The 25,125-nt window shown below is 40.2% G+C and overlaps 1 long non-coding RNA gene across 2 annotated transcripts; it reads right to left on the reverse strand.

Annotated features, from left to right (window-relative positions):
* Window positions 1-25,087, reverse strand: LOC138066273 (uncharacterized). Of its 2 annotated transcripts, XR_011139530.1 has the most exons (5): window positions 24,481-25,072; window positions 21,921-22,995; window positions 10,998-11,127; window positions 2,700-2,768; window positions 1-2,069 (listed from the first exon to the last, which is right to left on the reverse strand). It is a non-coding gene; the product is annotated as an uncharacterized lncRNA (long non-coding RNA). The 2 variants fall into 2 exon arrangements; XR_011139529.1 differs by lacking the exons at window positions 1-2,069; window positions 2,700-2,768; window positions 10,998-11,127 and adding an exon at window positions 15,164-16,868 and having other exon boundaries at window positions 24,481-25,087.
* Window positions 25,088-25,125: the final 38 nt, after the last annotated feature.

Consider the following 25,125-nt stretch of genomic DNA (forward strand, 5'->3'; position numbering starts at 1 on the left):
GGCAGAAGTAATATCTTTTATTATAAAACGAGAAATACAATTGGAAAAAAGTAGGCAAGTGTTTGTCATGCAAAATCCTGTCCCCAGAGAAATCAAATCCAAACTCTCGGAGTTGTCTATGGAAATGATGTCAATAGACTCGAGGACAAGCCCTGCTCTTACAAAGTGTCATGCTTAATGTTTGTACGGGACAGGTTCCCACTTTTCATCATCCTATACAAAAGGCAAATTGCAATGGCGTTACAACCAGGAGGTGAGCAGCCTAGGGTTTAGGCCTTCACTACATTTGTGATGAAGACAAAAGCAAGTGTTGTAGTCGGAACAAAACAGGGCTAAGTCCTGGGGAGAGCAAGAAGGTTGCACTCACAAGGGAAAAGCATGGGGATAGTCAGCGAGTAGACCAGAAATCAGTAACGTCAAAAAGTCTACATATGCTAATACAAAGACAAAGGAGGGACGTGGCTGGAGTTCAGGCCACAGTCAAGCAGCCATTTGATTTAAGGACCTGCCAGAAGCAGTAGCAGGACTGCAGCAGTTTTGAGAAAAAGACCAAGAAAGCCATGGTCAGGAGTCAGGAAAAGGAACTAGGCTCAGGACAGGGCAATCCATAGGCTCTTAGGGAGTCTCTGCCAGTAAATACAGTTACTTACTGCCATTTAGTTAGGAAGCTGGGCTTGAGGTAAAATTTAGTTTTTGAGCTACCAGGGAAATGATCCACCAGCTGCTAAGGAGCAGCTCATTAAATCTGACATTAGGTTTATTTCATTCATGAGGTCTGAAATTTGTACTGAGGTGCCAAGGATTTTATACATTACCAACTTTATGTGCAGACATGCTAAACACTCCTCTAAAACAGAAGGCTAGAAGGAAAAGGAGCAGTACTTTTATAACTGTTAGAGAAATACACTTTAAGACATAGCAGAATTGAACCTTCCTCCTCCACTTGCGCTAAATATTTCCTTTTTAATATATGGAATTTGAAATATACCTGAGAAGAAGGTACAGAAACATAATTTGTCTCATACTATGGACTGGCAAGTTCTTTCTTCCATTTCTCGCAGATGGATCATCAGAAACACAATACACTATTATATTTCTGAGAAGGCAGAAATCTTCTAGTATTACAGAAGAAAAATAGCCACGTTCCTTTCTTGGGCAGAAGTCTTTGCTCAGATCCTTAGGTCTCTACATCAAGAAGGAAGGCCATGGTTGCCACCTCAGTAGAATCTATTTATACCTAAGGAAATGCAGTTTAGAGTAGACAGCTGTGGCAAACAAACTGACTGATGAACCTATTGATTTGGGAATACCAAAGTAGTATTCTGAAGCATACCAAAAGAAAAACTCAAAAATTAAGCCTGAGGCACCCATCTGTTCAGAAAGTGCTTAAAGACTTACTGTCTTGTTATTGGTCTAAATTCTTTCCTCCCTATTTCACGCTTAGAGAATAAAGAAGATGATGGAGTGACTGTTCCCAGCAGTTCTTATCACCTCCTCAGTAAGCATAAGGATCTTGATTGGGATGTCATGGGATATTACCTAAACATGATTTAGGTGTATATAGAGTCTTGTCTCCAACTGCTAACATACACGTATGAAGCAGAGACTTCTATTAAGCCAACATTTACTGCTGCCTAATCCCTCAGTGTAAAAGCCGAGAGGATTTAAAAGATCTTCCTCGTTTTATTCCTCCCCCCCTCCCCCCCCCCAGTAAATACAGCCAAGTTTTAAAAGAACAGTTTTTCGACCTCTGGATGACCCAGTATGTATGTCTGGTATTCTGAATCCCCAAGGAAGATTTTATGTGCACTGGATTAACTCTGAGATAGTCCAGGAAAGAGCTAGTACAGACTAATGAAATTAATTGAATTGGCTAAAATTGAAGCTGCTAAACTTAGAACTATTTTATTGGGAAGGTTCCCACAGAATTTGCCAATGGATTTTAGATTACCATCTGTAACTGTAAAAGTAAAATTGGCACCATGCCCTTTAAATCTAAGTTTATTTAGTATCATTTGAATAGGTGATGCCTTCTTCTCCCGTCTTCCTTCAGCCAAATGCAGTTTGAGCTAAACAGAAAATAAGAAGCAGTTCTCTCAGTTAATACAACTACTCACATGATTACATTCAGCATCTTGCTTAAGATTTGGCCAGGTTGAAGTTTAAAACCCAAGTTAGTAAGATGGTTAGAGTGACTACTTATTTTAAGGAGAAGTAAGAATATACACATGCCACAGTTGATACCCAGCACTTTACATACTCAAAATCCAATTATGGAAGAGAAAAAAGGTTACAAAGTTACATTTTATTTTATACCATGATTGAGTTATTTTACGCTATCATAATTTGCACGTTAAGATTATTTATTGGGTGATCATTTGAAAGGCTCATATCTTGCAGGCTAAAACAGCAGTAAGTGTGTTATAACTTGAGAAAGCCAGATCCATCAGTCCTGCTCTGGATTCAGCGTGAACTATTGCTGCCTGGCATTTAATTTCGATTCATGCCCATCTTCCTTCTTTCTATTTGTCTGTTTCTTGTTTTTTTACGTGTGTTGTTTTGTTCCAAGGATCATACTTCCAGCCTGTGTCAATTCATTGTGTCAACTCAGTAGCAATAGCTCCCCAGCTAAATTCCATACTGTACCATAAAATATATAAAATTTTGAAACAGCTAAGGGAAAGCAATTTATGCCCAACCTGTTCCTCGGTGCCATAGTGTTAAGGGCAGTGTACATGGAGAGGCATGAATTCTGCAGCAGCTTGGTGCTGTTAAGTAAAGGAAGCGTTAAGTCCTGTAAGTCGTAAGCTAGAACAGTTTCAGTTCAGTATCTAGCAGGCACAAAGTGATTGAAAGCTCATTTTGCTTCCAGTCTCCTTGGCTGCTGCTTTTATATTTCATAGTGAGTAATCAAAACACAATAAAATAAATAAATAGCTATTTAAACTTAAGGAGCGAGACTTAGCTGGTTAGGAATGAGATAAAAGGAAATATCCAAGGATACGTATAGGTGAGTCAGAGTTCACCTACTGTACATATACTTCAACCACACTTCTTGAGAAAGTCTGGTTAATATTTTATGATATGAATAAGGCCAGCGACTTTTGTTCCTTTGCTGTCTATCCATGTCTCATTTGGTCTTCAGGCAGATATTTATGGACAGAACTCCTAAACTCCCACCAGAAACAATATTTTTTACAGAGCTGAAAACCAAATAGAACCATTAAAGGAGCCATGAAAGACTCTAGCCAGGGCCTTATTTTCACCCACCTTTGTCTTTTTTGACCCCGGAAATTAGTGTTTGATTAAAACAGTCTCTGAAAGATGTTCAGTTAGAGTGGATGGACCAAGAGAGAGAAAACTCACTACTTCCCTTTGCAGTGTATCAAACATTTCATTACCATCCAAATTAAAAAATGTGCCTTATTTCTGAAAACAGTTTTACTGCCCTTCATCTTCTAACTGTGGTTCTCGTTCTGTCCTCCCCTGCTACAGTAAAGAACCTTTTAATATTCAATATTTCCTGCTAATCAGAGCAATTCACCTCAGAATCTTCTTTTCAGTCAGTTAAAAGGATTGACTCTAAGTATCTTTAAAGATTTTTCCTAACCACGAACACAAGCTTTCCTCTTTCTTCCCTGAATTCTCTCCAAACTTTTAACATACTTATTAAAAGGTAGGCAGAAAAACCGAATGCAACATTCCAGTCTTGGTTTGAGCAGTTCCACGAACAAAGGTAAAATCGCCTCTTCATTCTCATTTTATGCTCCCTGTAACAGATCATTTCGGTCATTACCTTGGAAAACAGCACACAGCTTCTGTGAAACAGGTGAGAAATATGATTCCTACCTGACAAACAGTAAAGGAACCTATCCCAGAAGGAAATGGGATTTGCAATAGAAGGAACTTGTGGTCTGTTCCTCTCCTCCTGCTAACATGTCTTGCTGTAGATAAAAGACTTGCTCATGCCTGATCCAAAGTAAGGTTAATGGCTCTTTATATTTGTTTTGGACTGCCGTGTCCATTTGTTTGCTTATGTAGAGCAAAGCCAGTTCTAGGGACGTTTTAATCCAAATTCTATAGTAATCATTTGCTCAAGTTAGAAAACAGTGGCTACCCCTGAGCCTTGTGGCATACGTTCTGTGGTGTTTCACAGGCCCAGGCTGGATGCCTGCTTGTCTTGTGGAAAACAAAACATACATACACTGTGGGGAAAAAAGTGGTGGCCTGAGCTCTAGCTCCTGGAAGCTGGGGAATACTTGGAGTCAGTAAATCCAGCCTATGTAGCTAGTGTTCTCATGAGCTGTCTTCTCACTGAGAGCTCCTATCAACCAGCAACTCAGCAGCAAGCCATTCCTCTTCTGAATCATTGTTTTCCACATACAGCCCCTACTCTGCAGATAGGACCGTGCTTCCTTGTTCCGAGGTGCATCAGTTTACACCTGACCGAATTCATGCATATTTTGTTTGCTGCTCCCCAAGCACTCCAGATTGCTCTGAATGATTAGCTCATCCTTGTAATTTACCACTCTGTTATTTACCAGTATTTGCCAACTTCTTTGTGTCATCTGCCGGTGTTATTGGCGGTAGTTTGTGGGCCAGAATAAATACACCCTTGAAAAAAATCTTTTCCATCTCTGTGTTTTAACCAAATCAATTTTGCTCATAATTTTTCTCATCTTTGGGAACTCCTTGAACTGCCAAGTACATGTAATACTTATTTTACTAGTTGGGAGCGTGGTGTTTGCCCACATGGAATATGATCGTGCCAGTATCACGGGTTCCATGGCAACTTCATAATGGCATACAAAAGAGTTATTTGATTTGGAGCTGATATATTTTGTGTTAGTAAATAATCATTAGAAGCTTTAATGATGTTTCACCACTGGTTGTATGACAGAGCCAGCATATGTCTCAAGCTGATGTCTCACAATTTTCTGTCTTACAGGCCTATGCCTTCTCTTCAGTTTCTATTTTTAAGTTCCCACTCTTGAAGTGCTTACTAGTACCTTTTAAAATGACTACAGCCTCAGCTCCACATTGTTTTGTTGTGTAAAGCACTGCAGCTTTACATTCACGTAACATGCTGCCTAGGCTATGCGGTCTCACCCATCATTGTGGTCGTGCTTTCTCCACAAGTTTTCCTGATTGTTTACCTTTCATTCCCTGTCCTTATTGAATATTCTCTTTTGATTTGTGGACCATTCAGCATCTTTCACTGGACATCTTAATCTGCCACTTTACTATTGATTCTGAAACACATGACCATGCATTAGCTGTACTATAAATGATGAAAATGCAAATATTCACCCATATTATCAATTCCTGACTACTTAGCATGGCTGAACTCATTGTCCTTTTAAAAAAAAAAAGAAATCATTAATCAGCTGGACCATCTGTGCTTATGCTGAACTACCCTCAAGATATTTTTCATTAGTTCTATATTTTTGACAAATGAAATTTTACAGTAATTTCTGGAGAAGATCGATTGCATTGCCAAATCCTTAAACAATAAAAAACATTTTTTGGTAGTAGTTAAATCATTATATTTTTCTCTCTTTAAATTCAGTATCTGACTCATCATGACTAAAGTGACTGCACTACTAAATACCACACAGAAGGCATTTCAAAAATCCATCTAATATTAAACCACACCAGTTTTTCAGTCAGATTCTCAAAATCATATTGTATAAATTTTGTCTTTGACAGCAAGCCATGCACCTCTTATGAATGACTTTTATCCAAAATGCTAGAAATTTTAAAGGAAATAAATCATCTTCATTCTTAAAATTAATAGGGGCAAGATTTATTCTTAAATCATGGATACTCCTTTCTAATTAAATTCAAATGTGTTTAATGCATCTCAAGAGTGGTAAGATAATAAGTAGTCCTTTTCTGGAACTTAATATCCTCAATCCCTGTCAATAATTATATTGGGTGACTAATAAAATATGATGCCAGGCCTTTTTTAAATCTTTATCTTCCTCCTCTGTCTCATTAACGAAATGAATAGGTTTGTTCCTCAGGCACCACCTGATCTGGAGAATTCAATAGTGTTCAAGGGCATTCCAAATAAATTTCAGTAGGTATTCCTTCATGCAGTAGTCATATATAAAATGCACTTTTACAGTGTATTTCTTAGCTGCCAGGCTAAGTTTCTCTTTGCTCTACCCATTATTTAGTGTATAAGCTTACAGCTAGCTTCAAAGGCTGGAAGGCCAAAAAGGACCACTGCGGACACCTTTATGCTGTTAATCACTTCAAGGACTACACTCTAAGCAGCATCCCAGTGATCAGTACTTGGACAGGAAATCTCCACAGAACATACAGCATTCATCAGTTCTACCAGCAGCCTATCAGAAAATGTTGACATTATGAAAATAGATTATCTTATACCATAGGGCAATACTTTTTTTCACTAACTGGACTCAGACATACCTGTCTCTTACCAAAAAGCACGCCAGTACTTGTCAAATTAGCTAATAAGTTTTTGAAGGTTTAACTTCCTTTCTCAAATATACACTACATTATAATAATTACACCTCCAAGTAATGAAAATATGGCAGGTTTCACAACCTCTGGGATGATGTATAGGCCTTTCGTCCTCACATGAAAGCAAAAGGCATCTCTAGCAACTTAAAACCTGCAGGTGTCCCTAAAGAGCGGAATCTAAGACTCCAGAGATTTCAAACTGTCTCACGATGGGAGGGCAGAACGAGGAATGTGATTCACCCAAATCTTTCAAATGTTTCCATCTTCCTAATTTTAGGTCTTGTAAGCCCTATATCATATTCAGTGATTGCACTTGCAGAGGTATGCCATGCTGAATGTGCCATATATAACTAAGCTACAAGGCACACAGAGGATGCTTGACCAGACTTTACATGGAGTGTGCCCTCACATAAGGCACTCCTTTGAAAGTCACTATCACACCATCCCTGCATAGTCTTTTTCTTATTTTACCCTGAGCCCTTAACTTGGGCAAGGAAAAAGGTCATTCTACACAGCATACAGTAGAACATACAGCTGTCCTGCAAACCCCCCAAATCCAAGGTCTGCATAGAGACTACTGTCCACACCTTTCTCATCTGCTGTCCCCCTTCTTCACTTCCACCTGTCGTAATTCACCTAGAGAGATTGTTTCCAAGGTCTGTACCCTGAATGCCAGGCCATACTTAACAAGAGAACTGGAGGAAATAAAAAAAAAAATAGCATAAGAAAATATTTAATAGAGCTCTGTCTTCTTCCTGGAGCCAGCTCAAAATAGACATTTAATAAAACTCAGTCTTCTTCCTGGAGCCAGCTCAAAATAGGCAGAGACTTATAACACACTGAAAGACATACTTCTACCCTCCCCTGTTCTTTGTGACACCTGGAATCTCTCAAAGCACATTCAGGCTATGCGTGAGCAGAGGCTCTACTCAGCCCATTGCAAGGCAGACTGGCAAGGCCCTGAGTGCCCCAGTAGGCTTTAACTGCCCTGATCAGCTTCACCTGGGACCTCCACCCATGCCACATCTGCCTACTGACCCCCAAGCAGGTGACAAAGATTAGCCACCTCTGAATAATAGCCTCCTCAATGAAGGTTTTGGGGAGCAGGAATTGCTACGGTTAGAGGGAGGTTCAGAAGCCTGCAGGGCTGTGATTTGCCTCTGTGGCTGAGCTTAGTACCCACCAGGATTTGGAGATTTACCTGGAGCTTTGGGGAACCCCGGGGAAAGGTCCTGTGCATACATCTGTATATGTACAGAAAATCTAAATAACGGACCTGCTGTTCCAGGCCTCCAGTTCTGAGGATGTCTGTCTATATCTTGATTTAAAAATGTCCATTATCACAGTTTTTAGGAGTGGTGGGGTATGGGCCTCAGTCACGCTGCAGTGCTGTCCTGGTTCCCACACCTGGCATCTCCCTTTCCCCTCTGATCTCATAAGCTTGGGGATGCCCCTACCTACGTTAAAGATGTTACAGATGCTCTCTCTACCCCATCTTATGCCTAGTCACATAGCACTGATATCCGAAAGCCTGTTAAAAGCCTAATATGTGAGGCTGCTTGCTAGGTTGAACAATCCACGGTGGCACCTGAATCCAATATAGGTCAACTACAGAAGCAGAGCCTGATGATTTTCCCCAGTGATGCATGTTTAGCCTATACCACGATGGATGGGCAATGCCACCATCTTACTCTGTCTTGGTGTCATAGTAGGACCCTTAATAGATTGAAAGTTATGTTTTAAACCTGCTAAAAAGGTTTGATTTGTAATTTGTGTGTTGTGTCAATCATACTGTCCTTTGTGTGACCCTTAGTCAGTTAACCCTTGCGTCCCACCCTTCTGTTACCCGATCATTGGTGGGGAGTGACTGCCGATCAAGGGAGTCGTTCTAGAAAGGGAACAGGCCTGGGCACTAGTCAGCAAGCAGGTCCACATGCTAATGAAGGATCCAAACATGTGACCAATGGCAGTGTCTTGATGCCTGCAGTCACAACGTGGTCCATCTATAAAGAGCCAGTGCCCTTAATTGGGGGGGGGGGGGGGGGGTCCCTTTTTCCTTGTCTGTGATCCAGGAAAAAGGAGAAGAGCTGACATCACAAGAAGGGCATTGGGGAGGGGGAGGAAGGAACCTGGGCAGTCTTTCTCAAGACCTGAAGAAGCCAAGAGTGTATTCCCTGACTGAGGGCAGCTCTGCTGGAGGCTGTGGGACAGCCAGTGGAGGAGGTCCACCACCAACACTGGGCTTCAGGGACTCGCCGCACTCCTCCCCTGCCCCTGAGCTGGGACGCCAGGTCAGGGCTTTATGATCCTGGCTTACTGCAGACATGTGAGTTAACTCTGCAAGGTGTGAAGCAGCACACCCTTTCTGGTGTGGCCCACTTAATCACAGGGCCTCTGGCCATGAGGCAGCACCTTCTCCCCTACTTGAGATTTGGTCCACTTAGAGATGAAGAGCTTCATGCTGGGTGGCGACCTCCTCTGTGGAGGTTGGTCTGCTTAGAGTACAGGGACCTGGACCTGGAAGCGGTGCTCCCCTCTCGGGGTGTGGCCTGCTTAACCCTCTCCCCACCACCACCTTATTCAGTGTGTATTCATTGATTGTCTTCTAAACTCAAACCTATGTATGTATCAATATATAATTATTTCTGTTTATTTTTAGACTGAAGCTTCAGGTATACCATTGTAAATAAGTTAATACCTTGTGGTTATCGTACATCGTTATCAATATTATTATAGTTGTTAATGAACTGATAAACAGTAAACTTTGTTACTTACCTGTTAACCAGTACAACTGTAAACTCATCCAGAAGGAGTAGGGACAACTATACAGCCACCTGAAGCCGTTTAGTGTACGGAGCCCACTGAAATACCTTACCACAGCAAAATGCCTTGCAACTGGTTGGGTCGTTCTGCAAAGGCCTCCCAGCCACTGCCTAGATTGTTGGCTTTCAGCTGCATCTTGACCTCGTTGAACTGTGTGATAAGGCCTTCCTTGCCTGACCAGCTGTGCCCTGATCCCCTACATGCTGTTAATGGCAGACACGAGAGGAATGGGGTGGCTCTCAGCCTTATCCCCTTAAGGTTGAAAATGTCAATATTCATCCTCTCATTTTCTTCAGTGGATGATAAGGGTCACTGATGCCATGTCCCATCAAAGATGTGGTCCTGTGTGGCTCAACCTGTAATATCTCATACTGAGACAGAAGTGAATCTTCTCTCTGTCCAAGGAGATAGTTGTATCTTTGGCCTTGGTGTACATGCCTTCAGCTTTATTATCTCTAGCCACTTCCCCCTATTTTCCACACAATGCACGCTGATGTGGCTGTTGCAATCAGGCTTTCCCAAAAATTTGGTCCGAGCTTACAGAGAAAAATACATAGAGCTCTATGCTGCCCATCATGTGGCAGGCTCAAAGCTGCTGACGAGCTCAGCTCACCACAAACACGCTGGCTCTATATTATCCATGACAGGAGAGAAGCCTGCAGAGTTTTTGGACTTGCACACAGGCAAGGAGTTTCTCCAGTATAAAAGCAGGTGCAGCATTCATTCCTCATTCTGTGAAACTGGTTCCCTTCAAACTGGTTGCTGATAAAATTTGCAGAATCTTGCTTATCCATTTTTGATGCTGATAAAGTTACAAAGATGTAATCCGTTTGAGACAGGTGCTCTTTTGTTTCCAAATCATGCCATTCTGTGAGCAATCACTCATTTAAACTGTAGGCCTAGCACAAAGTTAACAAGGTTTGATACAATACATTCATATTGCGTTGCATCTTGTGTACTGAAACCTCGAAAGCTGCTTTATTTGCTGTTACAGATGCAATGTTTTTGGTATTGATGGTTATTTTGCCAAAATCAAAACTTGAGCTTATCTTTTAAATGCTAAAAAGCAATGTTCAAACTCACGGTAAAGCACACTGGGAAACCTAGATACAAATGGGTTGCCATAAAAACGAATCTAATTCCACACCAGCAGTTAGCAAATGCTCTTTCTGAGACAACAGGCTAACCATCTCAAATCCAGCTGATTCTTCACTGCAATTTTATTTTATTTCAGAAATAGAACAAAAATCAGCATATACAACTTTCAAGAGGCCACACAAAAAACAGCTTAAGAAATAGCCTAGTAGATTGGAGACATAGCTACTTGATAGCTATATTTACTTCATCTTGCACAGTAAAAGCACCAAACCATAAAATGTAACAGCAGTTTTAAGTCACTCGTGAAGTATTGCATATTATGTTGTTCTATTTATGAAGTACCACTAACACTTCATACCATATGACAGAGTTCTACTATTTGTGTAGTTACCTGTGCGCTAAGCACATTTTCTGTAGCTTTACAGCCACCTCCCTGTACTGCACTCTGTCCTGTTATCATTCTGGGTATCCAAGTGTCATCATTCTGGACATAGGCTGACCTAATTTCATCTCCTTGTCCTGGCCTTTAGAGATGCACACACTTGGAAATGGCTTAATTAGAATGTAATTTCAGACCTACTTACTGTTTCATTGCAAATTTAGCGCGTGGATATAATCAACAAAATGAGAAAACGACCAGCCTCTCCCAGATGGGTCTTCTCCACTCTTCAGCTCTGATGTTCAGTCTTGGAAACACTTAGGCTGCCAGCAAATCTGTGAAAGAAACTGTTAGTGACCATTGTTGTTTTCTTAAATAATTCTATGTGCTGTGACATGTATTTGGATTTTCCCTTGCAGGTGGCCCTTAGAGAGCAGTGAGCTTGTAACCTTTCCAAGTTCACTTCACCCCACACCCTACAGTCAAAAACTAGCAGCATCTCAGTCCGTGAGTTGCAATTTTTGCATGGCTGAAATACAAACCATGCCTTCATGGTGGCTCTTACATCACCACCCCGACTCCTGTCATCACCACTATCACCAAACAGCATGATCAGGTGGCAAATGTGCCAGCTTCAGACAGGAAAAGCTGTTAACGTGCTTTCTAAAGTAGAACATTCTGTAGCTCTAATATAAAGCACATTGTATAGTGAGTTTTAATAAGAAATTATGTCTGTACTTTGATACAGAAATATGTTTTTAAAATATTAGAAAGCAACACTTTTTTCCTTGACGCAGTACAAAACTTAACAAAACTTTTTCTCCATGCACAAAATATCATGCATTTCTCTTCGCAGAGATAAGTGAACTCCGTTTAGAACAGAAGGGAAAAAAAAAAAAGGAATAAATGAACAGCTGTTCTTGGATCAGACCAAAGGCCTGCACAGGCCTTTGACAGTGTCATTCAAAGGATGCTTATAAACTGGCAAAAAAAAAAAAAAAACTGGCAAGGTTTCCACATGGTATGTTCTTCCAGCTTTTTGCAAAGAATGAAGACACAAGCATTGTTGCTTCCATTGCTTCAACCCCAACGTGAGGTTGGGTCCACAGCATTCTGCCCCCAAAGCCTGAGCAGTTATGAAGGACAAAAGTTGGAGCAACAAGTGTGTGAGCATTCCTGCTGCAGCTGCTTAAACGGACACTTCTTTGTTGGAAACCCCTGCTTGGCACTTTTAATACAAGATCTGCTCTTTCAGAAGAAAAAAAAAAGATGACTTTTCAAAAATGGGCTAATCTTTTCTGCAAAGTTCTTTTGGCTCCCAAACCCAAAGCACGTGCAGAGAAAGCACAAGCCTGCCAGTTAAAAAATGAAATAAAATAATAAAGGCATACAGGTCATTTGAAACAAGCGTCATATAACGAAAAGGCATTTCTTCACAGTCCAGCAATTCTCAGCAATGAGTTAACTAATGAAGAGGGGGAAGAAAACAGAATCCTGCCCTGACCCACAGACTGGATTCCCAAGCACTCGTTCATCTTACCTATCCTCTCTTTCCTTTTTGCGGAAAAAAAGGAAAAAAAAAAAGAACCAAAAATGAAATTTTACCATACCGGTTAAGCAGAAGAGAATTCATTTTGACCTTACCCTTAGAGTAGCAAAATTCAGTTTTGTCCATGCTGAGCTTTCCTTCTGTTCTGATATTAATTATATCTAGGTAAGCTGGTGGATATTCACAGTGACCAGCATCTCTGTTTCATGCAAAATGCCAGTTAATAACATGAAAAAAAGAACGGTGCATCCCTATGAGCAAGGAGTCCAGCAAAGGGGACAGGAGACCTTCAAGGATGAGCAAGGAAATACTGGCAAAACTCAAACTTAAGCAGGAAGCGTACAGGAGGTGGAAGCAGGGACAGGCCACTTGGGAGGAATATAGAAACAGAAGGCCAATAGTGTCTTGGGTTGCATTAAGAGGAGTGTTACCAGTAGAGTGAGGGAGGTAATCCTCCCCCTCCACTCAGCCCTGGGGAGGCCTCACCTGGAGTACAGTGTCCACTGCTGGGCTCCCCAGTGTAAGAGAGACATGGAGCTACTGGAGTGAGTCCAGCAAAGGGCTACTAAGATGATGAAGGGACTGGAGCATCTCTCCTGTGAGGAAAGGCTGAAGGAGCTGGGACTGTTTAGCCTGGAGAAGATTGAGGGGGGAATCTTTCTATGTGCATAAATATCTGAAGGGAGGGTGTCAAGAGGATAGGGCCAGACTCTTCTCAATGGTACCCACTGAGCCATACAATAGGACAAGAGGCAGCGGCCACAAACTGGAACACAGGAAGTTCTGTCTAAACATGAGGAAAAACTTCTCTACTGTGAGGGTGACTGAGCACTGAAACAGGTTTCCCAGAGAGGTTGTGGAGTCTCCCTCCCTGGAGATATTCAAAAGCTGTCTGGACACAATCCTGTGCAACATGCTCTAGGTGACCTTGCACGAGCAGGGGAGGTTGGACTAGATGATCTTCAGAGGTCCCTTCCAACCTCAACCATTTTGTGATTCTGTGAAATAGCAGTAGGTGCCTAAAAGTAAGTGGCTTATTTGAGATTTCATATACAGGCACAAAATTGCATTAGCTTCCAACTAGCCATTACAAGGGATCCCATGGGATAGAAACAAAAGTGCATTGCGTAGCACACAACATGAGCTAAAGGAGTATGGAGTATCTGCTCACACTGCTGAACAGAGAAGCCAAGGCAAATCCCAACTTTGTACAAGCAACCCTTGGAAGTAAAGTAAAAGGCTTGGTCCATTGGGATGCAGCTGCTGCATACCACTTAACAAGTGCTAGTTTCTGTGCTGTATCTCACTGTGGGGATGAGTCCTCAGCGATGTGTTTCATCTGATGTTAGAATCAGGTCTGTGCTAAAACATATTTCTGTAAACGTTCTGTAGTAATAAAAGTGACTTGGAAAAATAATAACTATTTATTATCAGTAAAAGATGAACAAACCTAAGTGTAATAGTGGGAGAAAAACTTGAAAGTACATCCTCCTGTGCATCTTATTGTCTGGTCATACCTTGATGCATGACAGGTTGGAGGGAACAACAGCCTTCCTGGTAAACAGCTTTGAAGAAAGCCTTAGCTTCCTTCTCCATGGCCTAAAGAACCTTAATGAAGAACTGAATGAAGAACTATTTTGACCCTTCATGTTATGAAATTTATTACATAATTTGGCACTTGTGAAGTAGTTCTACAGCAGACACTGTGCAATTCCAAGCTCTGCATATCTAATTTATTTTTATATTAGTGCAGGCTAACAATCTCCACAGAACCTCAGAAAATTCAAGTGCTACTTTCCTTTTATAACAGTACCTAAGCTAATATATATTGTGCTGTAAGGCTGATCCTGCCCATCTGTGTTCTCTTTCCAGTTGTTCCCACTACCCCTTCAGCAGTGTTGACAGAGCAGGATATGGCCAGACAGATTAAGGGAAAATAATCCATCAAAAATAAAATTTTTGCTATTTTAATCAGAATAAATCCTCAAGCCAGTTCATTATCCAGCCGCACAATAGAAGAAATGGTGTAACTGAGCAGAGGGAGCTACTGCAGCCACCACTGTTACAGAGAGAAATGCTTGTGCAATATGGTATAGGGTCAAAGCAATCACAGATACATTCGTCTGTCTGGCCTATGCCATTTTAAGTACTGAGAGTAATAGAAAATGTGAGAAGCTATGTTGTCCTTTTGGTCGGCAAACACACAATCCTCACAGAAGTTTCACGAATCAAGAAATAGCTATAGATCACAATTTTAAAACAGTTCTTCCTGATCTACATTATGGAATAAGAGACAGTCATCCACAATGTCAGCAGCACAAGCTTATTGCATTTTTTACAAACATTTGTTTAAATACACATATAAATATATACATTTTTAAATCATAAACATATTTGTCATATGTATACTTATACATGTTTATATACATCTGTATTTATATATACTTCCATATTTGTGTTTATGTGTGTGTGCACATGTATGCTTATTTGTACTTATGTGTAAAATTCTCTGAAATACTTTGTTATCCCACATGTATAAAAATGTAGTATAACAATAAGCAGCTGTGGAAGACTTTGTATTGCATAGTGTCTTCTACAAAATTTCTTTACAAGAGCCAAAATATGCTGATGCGTATGCTAAATGAATTTGAATCAATCTACTGATACTTCCTTTTTTTGCCAAAATCACTGTCTATTGACTTTACCGGGAAAGGGGTTTTGACATTTGTAAAGAAGCAGCAGCCGATAGTACTCTTTTATATTAGTCTGTGTGGGTATGTATATGAAAGACAGAAAGAAAAACTTAGTTTAATAAACTGTTAGGATGTCACTTCAGCTTATTTTATTACGCAGTTTATATTTTATTTACTTAAGCAAAACATTGAATCACATGACCCAAATAAACCATTTCTTTAAAGACAGAGGAAATATTTAAATGGCTGCTTGAATGAATTCTAAGAACTGATAAGTTTAAGTAATATAAATTGAAAAATTATGCTTATACAGAAATCTGAAATATGCATTAACTAAAGTATTATGTTAGTTATCTTCCTCTATTACATGTATCATGGTATTCACACAGCTATGGACCCCAAATCAGTGTCTTTACAGAAGCCGTATTCTGGGAAAAAAATGAAGTTTTGACTATATAGAAATGTAATAAGGACTTCACAATGTGACCTATAGTTTTTACCAAACTGAAATAGATTAATGGATAGCATGCAGATGCCAAGATTAAACAGATTAGTGACAAAACATTAGTAAGCACTTTTAGTGTAATTAAATTTTTGATGTATTACAGTTTTTAGCATGTAATTATTTCTGAAGGAACTGCAGAGTAATACTGGATCACATAGTCATTCACCCTAGTTACTGAAGAATAAAATGCTATCGTATTTTTAAATTCTATTACAGAATAATGCTGTATTGCCCATCCAAGATAATGAAGGCAACACTCTTCTAATAATCAGTCATAACAATTATCTAATAAAAGGACCATCTTTGGTACTATAAGAACCTATGGTCAGTCTAGAATCTAAGAGGTATTGAAATGTGCTGCTATATAAAGCATCTAGGCTTACAAGTGACCTTGAATCTGTTTCCTCATTGCTGGAGGTTTGGATTGTTCCATGGCTACATTCCCAGTCTGCATCAAGAGACTGCTGGTAACATCAATCTTAAACTGTGGTCTTTAAAACAATGTTCAACATTGGCCTTGAATAGGTCTAATAATTTCGCTTAATCACCTCTTTTTCTACACAAAAGCTGGAGAGTAGGCTGACTCCTGATTTGTCATTCTTTTGAAATCCAGCCATAGGCTTTTTGTTTGCCATCAAATATCTGGAAACATGAGTAGGTAAAATAAGTCGGATGCCTTGTGACACCCAATCATCTTTATTGTACAGAAGTTCACTTTAAGTTTAGAGTAGAATACATTTCATTTGACTCAGAGGTCAGTTCTTCTGAAGAAAAACTAGAAGCAAGTTCATTTACATATTCAGATATGCAAATCAGGTATGACCAATGTGCATTATTTGTGTCCTAATGAGAATGACCTTTGCTGTTGCAGGGAAAAAGAAACTGAACTCAGGCACGTGAAAGTTGTGGTAGAATAAGGAATTTGAAATCTCTAACAAAACAGGTCAACTCCTTGCATCTCTGAATAAAAAATAAGGGGGGTGATATTGAACCCTAAATTTTGGTATTCCTTCATCTTTAGGGAAATCCAAATTAAGTGCAGTATCCGAATTTGCGCTGCTTGGACAAATCTCTAATAACAGTTCTTGCGTAGCATCTTGCCTCTTCACTATGCTTTAAAAAAAACATCTAAATAGTTTTGCTATTTCTGCTGTGAGTTAGGTTAACGCTGTTAACATATTCATAATTATTTTATATAGCAAAACTCAAAGCAAAGAGATGAAATGACTTGCCCAAAGCTACAGAGAGTTATTATGCGAGGATGAATACTCAGTTGTTTCTGATCTGTGGTCCTGTGTTCAAACACGTTAGATCAAGTCTCCTTCAATACTGAAATTGAAATGGAAAGAACCCATGATTAATTTACAAAGCAGACGAGGATCATCTATCTTGTGTTGTTCTACTTCTCTTGAATGCCAAAGAAGCAATGAGTCCTGCATATATGCAGTTCATCTGTAGACAGGTAACATCATCATTATGGCCATGTATTACTATACACGTGCTTATCCTTTGTACTGAAACAATACACGGTCAAATTGCCAGTCTGCTTGTCTTCCTCTAAAGCTTACTTTTTTACATCTACAGACCTCAAAAACAGCAGAAATATTACACCAAGCAGATAAACTTTATCCCGTCTGAGAGCTGGAACCATTCACATGCAGGACTCAGGATTAATTAAGGGCTTAGGAATTCAAACCTACTGCTCTGATCTTGGTATGGCTTACAAGCAAGGGCACAGTTATTCATTCTTGTTGTTTTTTAATCATTATGGCACTGCAGGAGGCCCCCATCTTGAATCAGGCGCCCATATTGCCAGGAATTATTTAAACTCTTAATGAGAATAAGGCACCTGCAGCTAAGAATTTACAATAACTATAAAATGAAGGATAAAACTGCATCTCTTCAGTTAATCGCTGTAATCATAAGATTCTAACCAATACTAACACATACCTCATTTTAGGTGTTGGTTTTCCCATGATTATATAGAGTTTATATAGAGATTATATAGAGCTGCAGTAAGCTTAACACTGCCACTCTGAAAGTGAATCCAGACAAACGTGCATTGTCCTCAACATAGACACCTTACCTTGGGCACCAGTGAGCGAGGAGAAAACCCCCACTGACAAAGAGAAAATTCAAGCTGCATAGAACAAGCAAGTTCAAGATGCACACAGTTTTGCAGGGTTTTGTTCTTAATGTAATGATCTGTGAGTATACTATTTTTTACAAAATTATTTTGTAAATAATAAACTTTGGGGGGCGGGGAGGGGAAGGCAAGAAAGAGAAAAACCTTTCATGATAAGCAAGGTAATTAAAAAAGAGGGATTTAATTATTCCTATTTTCACCTACCTTTTTTTTCAGAACCTGTTTCATATTGGGCACAGGTGCTAATACTTACAGATGGGGAAACAGAAGAACCAGCTGTACTTGTTACAGTATTGAATTTTCTTTTGAAGCCATATGGGAAAGAGGTATCCACCTACTAGGCTACACTGAAATAGTAAGTTTTTGTAATCTGCTAATAGTGCAGCGTCATGACTGATTGAAGGTAATCTTGGCCTGTACTACCACTGAAAGGAGCAGTTCCCTTCTCTGCTCTTCCCCATTGCTGGCTACTTGTTTCTGCCATCTTCCTATAGCTAGCTGAATCAAAAATCTAATGCAGCAGAAAGAAAAACGGATTAGTTTCATCTGGGTCCCATCCTGGATCTCATGGATTGTGTCACAAATCCTGATGTGAGCATGCAGAAGGGTAAGGAAATGCGCTACCAAGACAAGTGAATGGCAGAGTGAAATAGCTGCAAAACTGCAATTTTGAAAGGTGGTGATTGCTTGAAAGGGACATTAGTAGGAGTAGATTAGGGTGGTTTCCAACGACAGATGTGCCAGGCACAAACTATGCAAACCTGAAACTATTCAAGTCCTTACGTGTATCCCTTTGGTTCACTACCTTGTTCTTTGGGTGGGAATCACTTGACTAACTAGGCATCTACAGTGGAATTGTTTGCATCTGAGCCAGTCAGGCAAGGCCCTCTTTCTAGTCGAGGGAGACCTAACCATACAGTTAATGGAGTCTAAGGCCCTGCCCCTCTCATCCTGAAGCAGATGCCTAAAATAAGTTAGGTGAGTTATTCTGTAAAAGTGCTGATTTCTCTCCATCTGACTATAAGCAAAGCACCGGGTGGCTGGCTCTGCTGTTGATGTCTCTGTTGCAGGTTAAATATTTAAACTTGGGGAGAATAACTTCATCTCATCTATCAGAGTTACATCACAGTGTTACTATTTTGTAGTACTTTGAAGAACGGTCAGGGAGGAGATAGCATTGTTAGGCTGGAAAGCGCTGATGACGGACATCATGAATATCTTGGCTGAAGACAGTGGGGATACATGTTAAAACTGGTAGAGGCGCATATTGGGGAAAAAAAAAACAATCAGATCCCTGTTGGAATACATAGGAAAAACAAAAATAGCACGTTATACAACAGTTAGAGGGTTAGGGGGTTGAAGCACGTGATGTAAAGCAAAGGCTGAGAGAGCTGTATTTGCTCATCCTAGAGAAGAGAAGGCTGAGTGGGGATCTAATTGATACCTTCCACTATTTAAGGTAGGATTATAGAGAAGATGGAACTAGATTCTTCTCAGAGGTGTGCAGAAAAGTAACAAGAGGCAATGGGCACAACTTGCAGCAAGATACATTTCACCTGGATATAAGGAATAAAATGTTCCCAGTGAGGGTGGTCAAGCACCCTATGGTTGCCCAGACAGGCTGTGGAATCTCTCTCCTTGAAGATTAAACTTAACTGGACAGGCCCTGTGAAATGTGATCTATCTTAGAAGTTAGCCAGGCTTTCAAGGATGGTTAGACTAGATGGCCTCTGGAGATCCCTTCCCGCTGAAATTATTCTATGATTAGAAATTAATCCATGATGGCAAGAAGTATTACTTTTAACCCAGATCAAGTCACTTAACCCAGTTCTCAGCATAGTCACAGAAACATCAGGGGCCATCATGCTAAAATGCTGGAGGTACAAACCAGCTGTCAGAAACATTAGATGAAGGCTTTGCTACTGAAAGAAACAAAGAGAAGGTATAACTTACCAGAATGCTCTCTCAGGGAGCTCTTTGGAGTACAGAAGTGACCAGAAGAGCATGCATGGAAGTTGCAAGAGAACAGACTACTGCTGCCTGTATTTCTTTTTATGGGCAAGGAACAAAGATTTGTGTTTTAAAGACACCTCCCCCCTCCCCCCACACAGAGTGCGTAATATGCACGCTGGCACTTTTCCTAACAAAAATTGATCTACAAGATCACGTGTGCTACTTTTCTCAACGTACCAAAAGGAACCTCTGTTGGCCCTTCCAGGCAGCGATCTCAGAGCGCTAGCATTATTAGTGAGTGTAACTTCACAATCGGTGAGAGGCTACATCTAAGCCCATTTTACAGGTGAGAATATTAACAGGTGGGGTTAATCTCATTCAAGAGCAAAAAATATTTCTTTAGCTGAACTGGTCTCTCCAGGTTCCCTTTATAGTCAATGTAGGTTACAGAGGCACTGATCTCATTCTAAAATAGATCATCACATCACACGCAGAAGCTCCTATTTCTTTCCTTTGAGTCAAAATGGATGCGAGGTTAATGTGCTTAACTGTAAATGTCTGTTCACAGATAATGGAAGTTAGCTGGGAAGATCCTTTCCTTAAGGCATACAGAGCAAGGATCCAAACTTGGAGAAAAGCCTGATAAATACGGATTCTTTGATTTGCCATTATATTTTACTTAAGGCTTCATTGAGCCCTGTCCTTTCTATTTAAGCTGCAATACATTTAAGCCTTAGGTTTTGTTTGCAAACAGATGGAAAAAAATCTTCATCTAAAAACCCAGTATGCACAGTCCACGGCTACATTTTACTTATAATCAGCAAATGAAAAAGAAGTACGGTTCTTGAACAGGAACTGCGTATTAGGTTAATAGCATATTATAAACAATAATATATTATAGAAACTGAGAATAAGATATGGTATGGCTTGCAACATGTATAATTTGATTCACATACTATCGTTGTCACAGTGTAAGTTACCTGATTCAAAGCCTACTGTCATTCTGGAAAGACTTCCAAATATTTCATTGTACTCTGACTCAGCTACGTATCCTATTTTGCATGTTTAACAAAGCCTCAGGAGAAACGGAGTAAGACTTCTGCTAGTGGCTCAGAACACCACACTCGGCTAGAAACAACTGCCTGGAAATTAATTGTTCCGGAAAAGAATTATCTTACACTGACTATTAAAAAAAGCATTAACAGTTGGATGAACAATAACAGTGCACATTACTACTGGTGCAATTTCTCCTTTGTGGGTGCATGACGCTTATCCTTGCCAGTGTTTTTGCTTTTTAAAGATAAACAATTTGATAAAAGGTGATTTTAACTAAGTAACAGTAGCTGTTAATTTTAAGGGATTTATTTATTGAACTCATGCACTCATAGGTATCTATTGCTGAGTCTCATTCCTACTTCTAAGTATTCTTTTTTAGAAGTTGCCCTGTCAGAATTAAAGAAATAGTTAATAGAAAAAAAGACTGACAGTAAGGGAAGAGCATTACATGTGAGATATATTCAAGTAATTAATGAAAAAGGAGAACGAACAAAGGGAAGAGGAGATGTTCTTTGTTAAATATTTACCTCCTTTTGGGGATGAAAACTGTCCTATAAATGGCAAAATAATAAAAGTGTTCCTTAGGTAAGGACAAACTTCAGCATAGAGTTAACTCTTCTTACATTTCTTGGCACAGAAACATTGATTATGTACATTTCATAAAGGAAACACAAAGTGCCATAATGTGGGACTTTGATGCTATCCTGATTTATAATTGTGTATTTTTAAACTGATATGCACAAAGCACTAATTTAGAAGCTCATTTTAGTTGCAACCTACTTCTTCCTCTTAATAACAAGACAGTCATCTGATTACATTTTTTTCAGTCATCCTTGTGTCACATACTAGATAGTCTCCTTACAGTTTAAAACTAAAAATGCTAATGGGGTGAGGAAATAGCTTTCTGCTTTCACACAGCATATCTGTCTTTTTTATGCTTGTCTTTTAGACCATTTATCTAAATAATAAGTACCCAGCTCCTTCCTTCGAAAAGGAACTAAAACACGGCAATGATTAAAGTTGGTGAATACGTGTCCCCTCCTTACCGTAGTTTTGCCAGCTGAGATTATCACTTTCCACAGCTCCCTTCTTTATTGGGTGGGAGCTACTGACAACCCCTTACATCTGCTTGCAGAGCTACTCGTATGGGTGCTTCCTAATTTGTTTCAATCAAAACCATCTGAATTAGCTTAAACAAACTGTAGATCTTTACTAAAGAACATTACCTGTCAATGTTGACTGAAAGGCCATTGATTGCAGTGACTGAGAGAGAGCAATCACACAAGAAACTCAGCAGACAACTTTCAGCCAGCTAATCTGTTCTGGTAGTCCAGAAAAGAGGCAGTTAAGCGTGGTAACTTCTTCACCTGGCAGGTGTGGAGGTAAAGGAGGATATGTGCCCCTGGCCTTAGACTCAGAATGAAGGAAGGTAACTTATTTTTCACAGAATTAAAAACTGCAGCACAGAGAAGTTAACTGACCAGTCCAAGATCAGATACAAAGATTGTGGAAATTCCGGGAATTGTTCTTTATCTGCTACGACACATATTTTTCTACAGCGTTTGTGTACTTCAGTTTTCGTTATGCCTGAAAAAAGAACCAACAGGAGGACCTGGCTTTCAGAAATTGCTTAGCACTTACACCCCGAAAGAACAAAATTCTGGGCAAGAGGGAAACATTGTCCTAAAACATTAGGAAATCCCTTTCCTCATCCACCAATGCTTTCTGAAATAGATGGAATTGAAGCACATCGAAACAGTAAGCAACTTGGTACTGTCTTGAGACTTTAGAAAAAATACTTCAGAAAAGTGTCCTTTCACAAAAAAATCTTTCCCAGCAGCCCTTTCCTTTCATAGAGACCAAATTTCAGTTCTGCTGATCACAGTGGTGGCAGTATGATACAGGGGGAAACAGTATCTCAAGTTTGCAAATACCATGCCAGAAAGTCACAGCAGTCTTCAAGTAACTTTCACTGTTTTGAGGCTCCCTTTGGCTAGAATAAATTCATTCAGTCTGTAGAGTCAAAAAAAAGCTTTGCTGGATGTAAAGTGATATTCTTTCAAGAGTCAGGCTGTTTTCTCTACAGATAAGAATGATCGTATGAGATCAGTCTTTCTGATGCTTCTTCGACTTTTCCTATAGTGAGAAATAGCAAGACGTTCTCAGTAGTGGCAAATTACAAAAGAATGAGTATCTACCTATGCATATTATATTGTTATTAGATAACATTTTCATGGCATGTGGGAGGTGACCAGATGAAAGTAGCAGACACCTGGATAAAAGAGCAATATTCCATTCATTCTGTGGGAGAAAAAAAAATCTATGAATATAATGTAATAGCAAAGGAAATCTGCTAACAAAGATTATCTCAGCAGGAAGTGAAAATTTACTGGAGCAACAGTTTTATTTCCAGTGAATCACGCCATTATGTTCAATTTCAATCTAAATGTGAAACCTGCCCTTGCTACTTGTTCTCTGCTGTGGGCTCACTGTCAAAACAAAGAACAATTACAAAATGTTCCCTCACTTCAGAGCTCCTATTTGCTAAGTGGAACTGATATGCTACAGAGACCTAAGTGTGAAATCCATAAAATGCTTTTAGGTACAGATGTGAGCAGGGCAATTTGATTTCTCCACTTTTTTGGTATCTAGGAAAGTTGGAACAGTAGTTGTTAGCAGTTTCTAATTACTGACATTTCAACTTTTATACTACCATGAGCAGGAAGACTGTGCTCACTAGGTACTTCAAGCCAAATAGGTAAATGGAAAATAATAGTCGACAATTTTCCAGAATAGTTTCTGAAATATTTGTAGCAATTTATTAATTTAGATATAGCATCGCTGGATTTGAATGATGAATTAGTCTATTAAGCAGATTGATATTTCTTTCAGTATGCGATTTTCCTGATGATTATATTTTATCTGAAATGTTGCTTTTCTGTAGTTCTTAGAAAGTATTTTTACTTCACAAACAGGTGCTGGTAACTCTATTTATATTTTTTTCCCAAAAGTAACAATGCCCATTTTCACCCAAATTTGTGATTATATAGTTCAGCAAAACGCATGCTTTCCATATTTTCCTATAAACCGTGAAGTAATGAGGAAGGCAAATATTAAATTTTTCTTTCTTTGAAGATGTATGAAGTTGCCGATTATTGGAAGTGTTGCTCTAAATGACAAATTACATGATGAGACAGAAGGAGGATGCAAATCTTAGAATTTTGAAAGCATCTAATAGCTACTCATTTTATATTCAGCTGTATTTATCTAGCATTCCAGTATGCTGCTGGAACAGTGTTATCAATAAATCTACAAATAGGATGCAAAATGCATGTGAGCTGTCTGTACATGAATATAGAGCAGCCCACCAATAAATTATAGCGTAATATATAGTTTAAAGTGCAGCAAAAGGAATGCCTTGACAAATCAGTGAAACATATTGTGTCACTGAGGGTGAAAGATTCATTATGCGTCAGCCTTGAGAAAGCCAGATTTCTGAAGCAAAGGGCATATAGGACGTATGATGTAATAGGAGTACAGAAAGATGCATAGAAAGATCAAAAACAATCTTCTGCATAATAATGCCATATTAAATTTTCAGCTAAAACAACGCCTGTGCAGTACTTCACTGTTTAAAAGGGGTCAGGAAGCCCATGACAAAGCCCGGCTTCCTTGGGATTGAGGGTCCGCAGGAGATTCAGTCCTGACCCTCTTTCTGAAACGGAGTCAGGCCCAAGGGCTCGCATGGGTGTGGATTTTCCAGCCTCTCTTACGGTCTAAGCTCACCTTGCAGCTGAGAAGTTCTGTCTTCTACCCAGCCAGATATTTTCAGGAAACTTGGGGAAATTCAGTCGCTTGGGCAACTTCCACGCATCTGGCAAACCTGACTGAAACTGGCCAGTAGAGTTCAAAGTTGGTCGGAGGAGAAGACACATAGGCAGACGGAGGCCGTGGCACACAGCCCAAGCAGGCTGCGCAAGCCTTGAGTGGGCTGGGGGAAAAGGGAGGGAAGAAAAAGGGGAGGGGGAGAAAGTAAAGGATACTGTAAATAAGACCAAGTTGCCAACTGGTTTTCCTGCTGACAGCAGCAAAGCGGCTGGGGACAGTTAATTCCCTGCGATCCCACAGATGGCCGCCTGCGCAGAGGGAGCCGGGGGCGGCGGCCGCCTGCCCCCCGCAGCCGCTCCGCCTTGGCCCACGCGCTGCGTGTCCGTGGAAACGCCACGCAGGCGTTAGCAGCTAACGGCGGTGACGCACGTACGCGCTGCCTTCTGCATGAAGAGACGCCTGAGCTCGGCAGCGTGGGGAAGGGCTTAAAATGGGGGAGCTGGACGAGGCAGGGAGAAGGTGAGGGACATCAGCGCTTCTCGGCTCCTGTGGAGAGCGGCGCAGTACCGCTCCCCCTCCCCCACCTCGCCGTCTCCCGCGCCC

This window comes from Struthio camelus, chromosome 2 (assembly GCF_040807025.1).
Source record: "Struthio camelus isolate bStrCam1 chromosome 2, bStrCam1.hap1, whole genome shotgun sequence".
NCBI lineage: Eukaryota > Metazoa > Chordata > Aves > Struthioniformes > Struthionidae > Struthio > Struthio camelus.